The sequence below is a fragment of the Tetrao urogallus genome (genome assembly GCF_951394365.1).
Source record: "Tetrao urogallus genome assembly, chromosome: 3".
NCBI lineage: Eukaryota > Metazoa > Chordata > Aves > Galliformes > Phasianidae > Tetrao > Tetrao urogallus.
In genome coordinates, this window is record NC_136815.1 from 26,798,270 (window position 1) to 26,810,310 (window position 12,041).

Sequence of the window (12,041 nt, forward strand, 5' to 3'; positions counted from 1 at the left end):
TTGCACTTCTTCACACGACTCGTGTAATTTAAGATTCTCACTTATTTCTCGGCTGATTCCACTAAAATTAGTGATCTTGCAGTGAGACTACTTGAATATAACAAAAGGCAATAGAAAGGAACAGAAGGGAAGGGAATAGTTGGAAGGGACTCGCAAAGATCATGTAATCCAACTTCCTGACCACAGCAAGTCTAACCAAAAGTCAAAGCATATTACTAAAGGCATTATCCAAATGCCTCTTTAACATCGAAGGACATCAATTCCACTGCTTGGAAGCCTATTACAAGCTGTGTATAGCTGCTCTAATCTCTCCTAACCAAACGAATCATTTAGACATATTTGAGTTCTACTCATGGTAAAAAACAGTTTTAGTCATATTCTATTTCCAACAAATTGGCTTAGACTCTCTGCAACTCAGCATGCTGACTAAGGTCAGTGTGAATTGTAAGCACCTCTGATGAGTTTTGCAATATAGGAATGAAATAATATAGTAAGAATGGAGGAAACACGTATTACTTGTGCTGATATTAAATAATAAATAAAGTTTCTTTGAACAAGAACATAATTTTAAATTTTGGAGATTGTTAAAATTAAAAATAGTCTCCCACAAAACCAGATTTTGAGTTGCCTGTGTCCCTGAATGCTGTTTTTAATAACAATCAAAAATCAAAAATTTCTTAATGCAGTATTAATATTTTATTTTGTACAGAAAGATACTGGTTTAACATTTTGTGTAGTTTCCATAACAACCTGAGTATAAGGTTATATTAAATATTTTGCATTTCACTGCAGTCTACATTGTGGATGCAACAAAGAATAGATCCAAGATGAGCACTTTCACATGTTATTATTTTGCTTACTAAATTAACTGCACAATAATTAAGAAGTGTTATTTCTATTAAGTGGTATGTCTGAGAAATAAATACCTATCTATTTACTCAAGTAGGCATCTACATTGCTTTCAGGAAATGTAAACATCTAAATATCTGTCATCAGGTGCTGTCAAACTGTCACTGTGTCAGTTGAGCAGAGCATCATGGCCGGATAGAAAGCAATTTTTAAGTCTGTGACTTTACTTTTGTAGAAATTCCATATTCATTTTGTTTCCGTATTTTTGAATGACTGTTTCTGGAACACTTTCTCATAGTCTTGTATTTATTGAATATCTAGTATTATGCTGGACTGGAACATAAACGACTACTATTTATTTGATGGAAAAACTTTTGTGTCCTGACTTCAGGTGAAATCAATAATCTGCAGCCACCAATTCATTAGTTGAATTAAAGCATAATTTCTTCAAATAAATAAAATATTCCTTCATCTTTTAGGGTTGATTTGTGTGTAAGTGTGTTTGTTGGAGTTTTTGTTGTGATTTGTTGGGTTTCTTTTTTACAGCAATAGCTGTAATAGCTCTTAAATCAATGTTTTTTCTTTAAATGTACATGATTTTCTTCTTTCTATCATATTCTTACAGCTGAGATGGTCTTGGAATCTCTATGAATGCCTTTCATTGTCTGAAATGAGAATAAATCTTTTTGTACTGTAATCAAAATAAAAAAGATAAGTAAATAAAATGTCAACATTAAGAAATGTTTTGCATGTTTCTTTCAACATGTCTATGAATACAAAAACAATAATTGCTCTAACTTCAGTCTGACACCTCTACTCAAGCTGTGTATAACGGGTTTTCAACAGTAAGATTCACTAAGAAGCTTATTGTGGAGCTACAGTTAGCTGTATCAGAACTAGTTCAGCTTGATTTTGCTGTCCTGACTCTTGCTGACATATGACATTACAGAAGACTTTAACTACCAGAATTGCTAATATCACATTTTCATTCTGATCTAATTGAAGATATTATAGTCTATAACTGTCACTATAATAGAGATGATAAAGTTATAGTTCTTGCTAATGGTCAAGATTTGAAGTTTTTTTACACCTCAGCTTTGAGCTATGAAAATAAATATCAAAAGCAGAATTATGACCCTCATTGTCCTACTGTGTAAGTAGGTTTCTTAGTGTGTTGGCTCCAGACTTTTCTGGGTACATGACATGATTCGTGAAAAGGCAGATGAATTACAGTCTGTTTGGTCAGATGTCCATTGTTTTGCAGGCTAACAGAATGTTGACAGTTCAGCATTAAGTTGTTTTTTGTTGTTTTTGTTTTTTTTTCCCCTGGACTCAGTATGGTCCAATTTATCTAATAATGCAAATAAATCAAAACCCTTTCAAAAGGGTGAGTATTATGAACAGCCCTTGATAAAAGAAAGAATTATGATAAGTTATGTTTTCCTCAAGATGAAAATGCAGTGGACTTTTTCTCAGTACAGGTCAGCTTGTTGCCACTATAAAAACAATGAAGCTGGGAAAACAATACATAGAGCTGCAAGCAAAAATCAGCAAATCAAGCAGAGGAGGTAGGAAACCAAAATGGCTGAGCAATGACCTTCTGGTCAAACTGAGGGAGAAGAAGGAAAAGTATAGGCAGTGAAAGAACGGATGGGTGGCCTGAAAAGAATACAGGAAAGATGTCCAGATATTCAAAAGTGGGATTCTATTATTCTATGATTCTATTTCTAATATTTCCATTTTTAACATTCGTAAAATAAACCACATTTCTTTTAAAGCCTTGACTATTGAGAAAATTTTGTAGTTATTTCTTTAGACATGATTTCTGCTCTTCAAAAATGAATGTTTTATTTAATCACTTTGTTACCAAAATCACCGTTGATGCATTCAAGATTTCTGTATTAATGAAGCCACTTTATTTTATGTTATTTTATTTTACTTTAATATTATATTTTATTTTAGTAATGTGAAGTTGGTTTGTATTTATCTTATCAGGGAAGATTTTTGAAATCATGTTTCATATGAAAGAATTTTAGCTTTGTGTTTACGTATTTTTTCTACAACATTTATCAGTTTTATACAATAAAACAGGTCGTTAAAGTATAGAAAAATATTAGACAGTAATAAAGAAAAAGGTCTGATTGTTTTACATTCATATTTCTTAAAAAATGCAAAGACAAAATGCAAAGACATGCAGAGGCACTTCAAGCCGTTAATGAGTGCCTTATACCAAAATTTCAACCATGGCAGAAAGAGAGTCTGTAGCATGATTGTACAAGCAATAAAACCCAAAGGAGTCTGAGAGATTTTTGGAATAACAGAATGTAGTTGTGCCTGGAAGTGCTTCTGATTTTTAAGTGGAATTTGTACCTTATAAGCAATCTTCTAAAAGCTTATACAGACTCCAGCTGAGATGAGGCTAAATACAAATTATACTCTCTTGTCTATCCTCTTATATTCACCCAGATCTTATTGATTTAAGTAGGAGCAGTGCTTGTGTGTGTGTGTATGCGTGTGTGTGATTTTTTGAGTGGATTAATATGAATGGAAAAAAAAAATAATGTGATAGGATTTCATTGTATTTTTGCCTTGGGATTTTTCAATGATCGCTACTGAAGCTAAAGGAACTTTGACCTCTGTAGTCATTATAGGGAATAAGAAAGCAACAGAGGATTATTGATCCACAGCTCTGAGTAACATTTTCTTAGTTTTCATGCCTCTCCTCTAGTGTATTTCTTCATAGCTTTAAAAAGTGCTATAAGTACAACTTCATAATCATTCTTAGCTGTCAGGTTCACTAATTCGACAGAAAGCTTGACCTTTAATCAAGAGGAAGGTGCATCAGAAAATATCACTTTATTTTACACCTAATGTGCATGCATGCATCTCCAGTTCTTTGATGATTACTAAACTTGCTTTTCATTTGCCTCCTGCTGTACTATTTTCTAATTTTAGTTACTAATACATTACTATCGTATTTACAATGCAAGTAAAAGATATCTATTTACCCAAATTTTTAATCCAAAGGATCTTAAAAAATAACTTTATCTACAGAAGTTATTTTCCTTGTGTTCAGATTTAGCTCTGTTTTCAGACTTGTTAAGGATAATTCTTGCTTTTTTATATTATTCAGTTAATGTGGTGGGTTTAGTTGTTCCCTTATTTATGACAAAAATAGACCAGGCTTTGCTCTTCTATTTATGTAGGTTGCTCCAAATATAATGCCTCCCATTCATCACCATGACCGCTGCTGTCACTTCTGCTGAAATGCACCACACAGTGCCTCACTGTGCTTACATCACTCTTTGAACTCCATAAATATTCAGCAAGCATCAGTGAATGGCAAAAGGTGTCATTTTTACCAGACGGAGGAATTCAATGACACATTTTTGCTTCATATGTACTTCCATGTCAGGCGCCCTGTGCTGCCATTTGTCACACAGCAACAAAACATAATGGAATACTGGCAGGAAGATTAATTCTTTCTACCATACCACCAACATCTGCCTCTGATGTCATGGGCCAACATAATAAAACAGGGAGTATTACTCCCTCATATATTCATTCTTGGCAAACAGTCTCCAGTTTCAGTTATGAATGTCTTCTTAGTTGTGATGTGTGTCTCACTTCTGGAACAGGAGTAAAACTTAGATGTTGAGTAGCACAAGGAGAGGCAAATAACTGAAATGATAAAAGACTGAAATCACGTGACCTTGTGGCTCTATGTGACAGATATCATGATTAAATATGATGTTTCTGAAGCTATTCTGTTTTGTGAACACACCAGTAGCTCAGAGGCAGCATGTCTCATTAGGCTCATTCGGTCTATGTTCCATGCCCTACCTATATCTCTCTCTTCAAGGAGCAGTGTGGGAAAAAGCAAGGAACAGAATGCAGACTGGAAGATTTTTTCCTGCTGTCAGTTTTCCACACAGCCCCATTACAATCATGACTGCAGAGAATTCCCTTTTGACAATTTATGCATACAAGTGGTATAAAATCACATGCTTTTACATGGAAGGAAAAAAAAAAAAGAGAGAAACAGAGGTGCACTAGAAGATACCTGAGCAGGATGAATTTATAGGTTCCATCATGTCATAAGGAGAAAGATTAAAAGAAGCTTTCAAAAAGCAGACTAAATGTTCACAGTGGATCAAGACAGAAAGAGTGAGCCCACACATCTATGGAACGTAAACTAAAAAAAATAGTAAAACTGCAGACGCTCACCGCTTCAGAACATTTGCCAGGAAAGTTTAAAATAAGCTTTGTCCTTTTATTATATGTCTTTACAAGGACAAAATTGTTCATAAATGAGGAACATTATTTTAATTAGCTAAATAATTTTCTTTCTTATGGTAGGGTTGATTTTACATTTTTCTTCTTTTTGTGGGGAAAGTTGGGGAAGGACTGGGAAAGACGGGTTTTGCTTGTCTTATGAATTAAATAAGTCACTTACATTGAAAAAAAGAACTCACTTTTTAAGAGACATCTTCATGCTCATACATAGTGTAAGTCATGCTATTGGTCAAAATCAGTTATTTATCTTCAACAATCTTATAGAAATAGGGCAATATGATTATACTTTCTCTGAAAAAGTTATGCTTTCCGGTCATACCAAGGACACATATCCAACTGTGAAGCTATTTGTTGTCAACTAGTATTGCTTCTTGCACCGAGCCTTTAAGAGTAAACACTGCACCTATTAAAAATATGCAATATTTTTTTTCTGCATATATGCAATCAAACATGCTCAGTTCAGTGTTTAATATATGTAATAAAACACACAAGCAAAATTGACTATTGAAGTGACTTCTTGAATGTCATTATCCTTTCCTTGAAGTTCATTCAGAGTTCCAAGCAAAGATTGCACACTGTCAAGGCCCTGAGCAGGGTGCTGGGAGCAGCAGGAGAATGCTGCTACACTGTGGGGGGGCTGAAGATCAGGAGCAAAAAAAAGGGATCAGAACTGTCAGGATAGAGTCAACCCCATGGGGCTATGTCACTACCATGCTGAGAAGCACAGAACTTTGTAGTGGTGAAGATAACCAGCAATGTACAGATGAGGCTGGAGAAATAAAACGTATTTAAGGTCGAGCCAGAAAGTCAAGCCAACAAGGCAAGGTCAGTATCACCCCAATACAAACTGAGGCAGAGCATCGTTTCAGCTCCAGTTACTCATCTTAGCCCTTTCCTGGACTGTGCTGCAGATCTGTGGTGTCTGGCCTGCCAAATTCAACCCTCTGCTCCTGGTTCATCTTCCTCTTTGCAAAGCAGCCTACAATTGCCACTGCCTGACAGATTTTATTTCAGAAAATATTTCCTTCCAGTTTTGTGCATTAAATAGTGTTACTATTTCAAAGCATCAAGGTCTGAAAAAGAGACTAGGTACTATGAATTCTCATTCTGGGAATGAAAAGAATTTAAGATTTTCTCCACAAAGTTGTAACCCCACACCAGGTGACAGTCATGCTTAGTCTTGCAGAAGTTTCCTCCATCTGTCTCTGCCTACTGAATCTTTTATCACTTCTTTTTGTGAGCCACTGAATGTTTAATTTCATTTTCATATACATGTTTCATCCATGACTGCTGAATATTTAACATAGGAATAAATACTCCTCCCAAAAGGAACTTCAGCTCACACAATCTGATTTCTGTCTCTTGACTGTTTAAAGTGACTGCTACAACAGCAGAATGACCCCACAGTAGGAACATTTTTGTCAACCACTGGATGATGCAGATTTGAATTTCCTCAGGAAGTGAAGGGAATTAAGACCTCATAAATCCATTCCTACAAGAGTACTCTGTCCTAGCCTGTTACATAACATGAGTAGCCACCACTTCTGGAGATGTTTTAATAGAATGTATTATCCAGAACTGCACTTTGGGAAAAGGCTAATTCTGCTGTGTACTCTGACGGTCTTTTCAGAGTGTATCTATGTAATGGAGTTGCTGAGAGGTTTTGGGGATAGATCAACTAAGTTGTTATTAGGTGTATTGCAAAAAGCATTTATCTCAGCAGTGCATCTTAAAGAATAGTAAACTATAGTGTATTATTATTATACTTCAGGATGAAGAAAGTATAATCCAAAGAAACAAAGATTCAAAGTAACTATGTCTGTCTTGCCTCCCTTTTGATTTCTGCTGAAAATCTGCTGTTGCTTTTCTTTCACCTGCCCCATGTCATTGTCAAGAAAAAGAAAGATATCACATAAAATAACCAGGGTCTGATCTATGAAGTCTCTCCTATCCTATGAAATTAATACTAACTATTATCTAGTTCAGTGTAGTGACCAGGACACATGAGAAGAATAACTATTTTGTTGTCGTGGACAGGAAAGCAGCTAATTGGTCCCAATCTATTCTGAATATTTTAAGTCTGTAATTCCTTTCTCCCATATCCATCTCTTAGATGGCATTAGCAGGTGGGAATTCAAAACTCAATTCTCTTACTATATACATTCATCCCTAGGTGGATGATGAATTACAACTCCCGCAAACTACGTAGGTTTTAATTTTGGATTTGTTACTTTGACTAGAAAGTATTTGTTAGTGAAGCTGGATTTATTAAATCAATTGCATCTTAAGATAACAAAGAAAAAATGTTTTCAGTTATTCAAAGTCTCTATTTAATTTTTTAAAGGCAATGAAAGAGATAAACAGATAACCTGGTGTCACTTGTCTGACTTTTTATTTTGGTGTATGAATTTCTTTTGCATTTTCTCCGCTTTAACTATTACACAGATTTATGATCTCATTTACAATTTTATTTCTTACACCTGCACTTAAGGAATGTTTTTCAATTCAGTCCTTTCACTTATTGATATATTCATTCTCTTTCCCAGCAAAGCTTCATTTTAAAAGGACAAAATAGTGGAATTCTGCTCTTAATATTCCCTTGGAAAGTAAACCTACAAAATAAATAAAATTATAATACACAGAGAGAACCTTAAGCTATTGCAAATTTGTCTTTATTGGATTTTAGGAATACTTACAATTATATTTCCAAGTATGATGGTGAGAATAATATCTCATGTTCCATTTATTACTAATGAAATGTTCAATTTCATTAACTTGTACTTAATCTTCTGTTTGATGTCAGACATTGAAAGCACTGAAGAGAAGAATTAGGCATTACTTTACCAATCCAGATGTAATTGAATAGTCTGGGATTTTTTCCATGGTCTAGAAATCCATTTTGGTTAACATTCTGTATTTTGTTTGATATTATATAAAATCCAAAAGGCTTGGGCATTAGTGAATTTTTGTAAATTATAGTGTATTTGTGAGGAATCTTTAATAATAATGCTAGGATTAAGGAAAATTATATATTGCATTATAGCAGTTCCTTGGAGATGATTGGGCATAAAAATTTTTAAGACATGGGCATAAAATTTGGGAAATTACAAAAGGTTTACATATTAACTAGGATTCTGAAGTGATCAAAGCTAACAAAGAATCTTCTCCTCAAATTAAAATATGAAAAATTCATAAAATATTATTAGCAAAAGCAGTTTTGTGGTTAGTACTTTAACTCTCTTAAATCTTTATTCATATATAAGAAAAAAACATGACTGGAAAGAATTTAGCTTACTTCTTACATCACGATTCCATTTAATGAGTTAGACCTCTGTTTATTCTTCAAGTGATTAGGACAGTTTAAGCTGAGTTCGTGCTTATAATATTCAAATATTTTGAATATAAATTCAGTCATAAATATAGCTTTTCAACTACACGAATAAGAGAATGTTTTAAAAACAAATATGGAAACAAATGACACAGTAAAAAAAAAATAAATCTTTATGCACACACAGGAAAGTCCATACTTTGAGAGCAGCATAGTGAGACTAAAAGTCAAACACCCAAAAATAAGAAATTCAAATCTGCATTGGTCTGTGATTCATACAGACTACAATTTAGTAACGTCTTTTTACTTCAGTGGAGACTGAGCTCACTTGGTCTCCTCATATTCATCACATTTCTTCATTTTTAATGATTCTTTCTTTACCTCCAATGTTACCGTTACTTCTTTCTCAAACTGAGTTGAACAAAATCTTACAATATTATACGCATAGCCCTATTCCCGTTTAAGAATACTTTGTTTAAATTGTCCGCGGTTTTATTAGCTCCTTTAGCTTTGTGCCTAAATACCACTTTAGACTATCACAGCTTAAGCAGCAACCAAAGAAGTAGAAAACTTTCCTTACACCAAACAACCTAATCACTCATTTTAAAGTCAGCAATTGCTTTTACAATTAGCTACCCAGATTGGCAGTGCAAACTACAATTGAGCTACTGCAGAAATCTTCACCCTTACCTCTCTGCTGCTAGTTAACATACATGACTACTCATGATCCAGCCCTCAGAGGGTTTTCCCTCTGAAGTCAGAACTTCTCAGAATAGAGCATGCTTAACCTGCAAGATGTCCTCAGCCTTTCTTATGGGGCAGCAGGACGGTAACAGATCAGGTCAAGATAGGGGTCTCTGAAATGCTAAAGTTATATCTGTATGTAGCTGATATATGTACTGTGTTGTAGTGTGACTCAACAAACACATCTTCATTTAAGGAAAAGAGAAATGTATCATTTTCCTGCTTTCAGTAAACAAAGTAAAATAGCTATTTGCCATTGGGATCCATATTTTCAGTGATTCACCTCTGCCAAAGCCTGGTCCTTGAGTAATAATAGGGGAAATACAAGTATATAGTGACTATTTCTCACTCAAAAGAATGTTATAAGTACAACTCAACAGAAAAATTCCAACAGAAGAATCTTCCCAAGGAGTCTATGAAAACTGAAATATTTTCTTCTTGAAAACACTTATGTTTCAAAATTGGATTGCGCAAACCTTCCTGCTGTTTAGAACTGTTTGCTAGCTTATCCAGGTCTTTTCCGAGGTAAGTAGACTAGCAGACCATTCTTGATAAGGGCAATTCATGACTTTAGCATTCATAAGATATTTTGGATGAGAGTTCATCATAAACATTTCAAACTATTGAAATCCAGCATGAGAAAGGATTATTTCTATCTTCTGAGCTTCGGTTCTGAGATTTCCCAGTTGACTAAAAAAGTGTTATGTCTATTTCAATTAAAATAGAAAACATGGCAGTACTATTCAGAGCTATTTCATTTCCTATTTCAGGAAAATATGTACAGCTGACACTGCTAAGATTGTTTTCTTATACAATGTTTACTTTTATTTTATGAATGATAGGTTTTAAATATTTGACTAAAATTGAAGCTTTCTGTTGGAGAGTTCTTTCTGCGGTATAAATCGCCTTCACCTTGTGATTAGATAGGCATTATTGACCTTAAAGAAGATTTATTTCTTACTTAAGTGTACAGAAATTTCAGAGGGGAAATGATATTAACGCAAGTAGAGAATGTCTATCACCTCTGAATTTCCTCTATGACAGATTCAGTCTACCTGTTTGTGACATGATAATATGATTCAAACAGTATTTATTACACCCTATAATAGGGGAAACATCATCTGTCTTGTTAGATACCGCTTTCTATTAAAGAATATGAAGAATATGCACTGAATAATTTGTGGAGATTTTATTCTTCATCATTTAGCTAAATATATTTAGCAGTATATTTTCTTCTTGAAATTTATAATACGAGATCAAAGAGTCCAAACTGTTATTTAAAAAATATATATGTATATGGTTTAGAATGTACTACCTCAGCAATTTCTGGGAAGTATAAGTGTGAATAAATTCAATAATTTATGTTCACAGCGTTTGCAAATAACACTGACATTGAATCAAGTAGATAGAGAGACAAAAGAAATAAATTTGCTGAAAATACAATTAGAAATGCAATTATTTAAGGATACATTGTTCAACTTTCACATTTAAATTTAAACATTGCTTTATATGCATATTTCAATTCAGTATGATTTAACTTCAAATTTATTACTGATCTACTATCAATACTGGCTAGAAGACAGAAAAATAATCCATTAAAATTCTTCTTGTTCAAAAGTTCTCTAAGTTTTAGACTGCTCTATTTGAAAATGTATACAATTATTTGTCTGTGTGCTTCAGCTGGGAGAATCCATATGGATGCAGAAAATTAGTAATTCTGAGTAGAGTTTTCCACCTCTCTCCGAGTTGCAGAAATACATGTTTACTATGTTAACAACTAAGGTTTCAGTAAGATATGCCAAGATAAAGGCCATCAGTTTAGAACAATAATTTAGTGGGAAAATATGTTTCTACATTAAGTGAATTGTTTTGAATATGACTATTCAGAATCTTCTTGAAAAATATTTTCCTCACAAGTTAAAATTCATAGTGAGACTTATTTATTTCCTTCAAGTTTTCATCAGGATGTTCTTCTTGGTGCATACCTTTGATCAGAAGTGAGAAGAGCTACCACACAGCAGGTTAGCAACAGATATTTCATGTTTCATTCCAATGGAGAGCTATTCAGATGTTAAAAACTCAAAAGCTGCTAATGAGTAATGTCTGCATAGATTTAATTTTTAATAATTACTCTTGAACATTTTTAAATAGTAGATTTCACTATGAAATCTAATAGCATTAAAAATGTGATGTTAGGTGAGCTGCTTAGAGCAGTTGCAGAAATAGGTATATTACATTTCACAACTTAAAAATTCATAGTATTCTTATGTAGAAATGAGAGAAAATGCAGTCCAAACAGCCTCAGAAGGGAATAGCACATGGGCAGAAGTAGTCAGAGAATTCCAAAGCTAAAAACACTGAGTGAGCTTAGTCAATTTTACTTCCTTTCCCCAGCGTTGCCAGATGGAAAGTCAGAATGTCAATACAAGCATAACAGCTATCGTGCTATGTTACAGTTTCAGAATATCCAGTTCACAGAGGTAGATCCATGAAATTATAGCACCTGATTCTGTCTTAAACAGTTTGGAATTAGATGGTTTGGAGTCTTCTGGAGATGACCTTTAAAATCATTGCATCTTTTTTTAGTTTCTCTGATCTTTTTAGGGGACAATGACCTGTGCCCATACATAAGTTCACATTGCAAAGTATTTTATCACTGTTTCTGGTTCTACATAGACTCTTCACTGAAAACAAACAAACAAACAACAACAACAACAATAAAAAAAGGCTGTGGTTGAGAAATTGCAATCACTTCTTCAACCATTTCAATCAAATCTCTTGGTCCAAGCTTCCCAAACATATGGGGTATGCCACAGAAGTCATC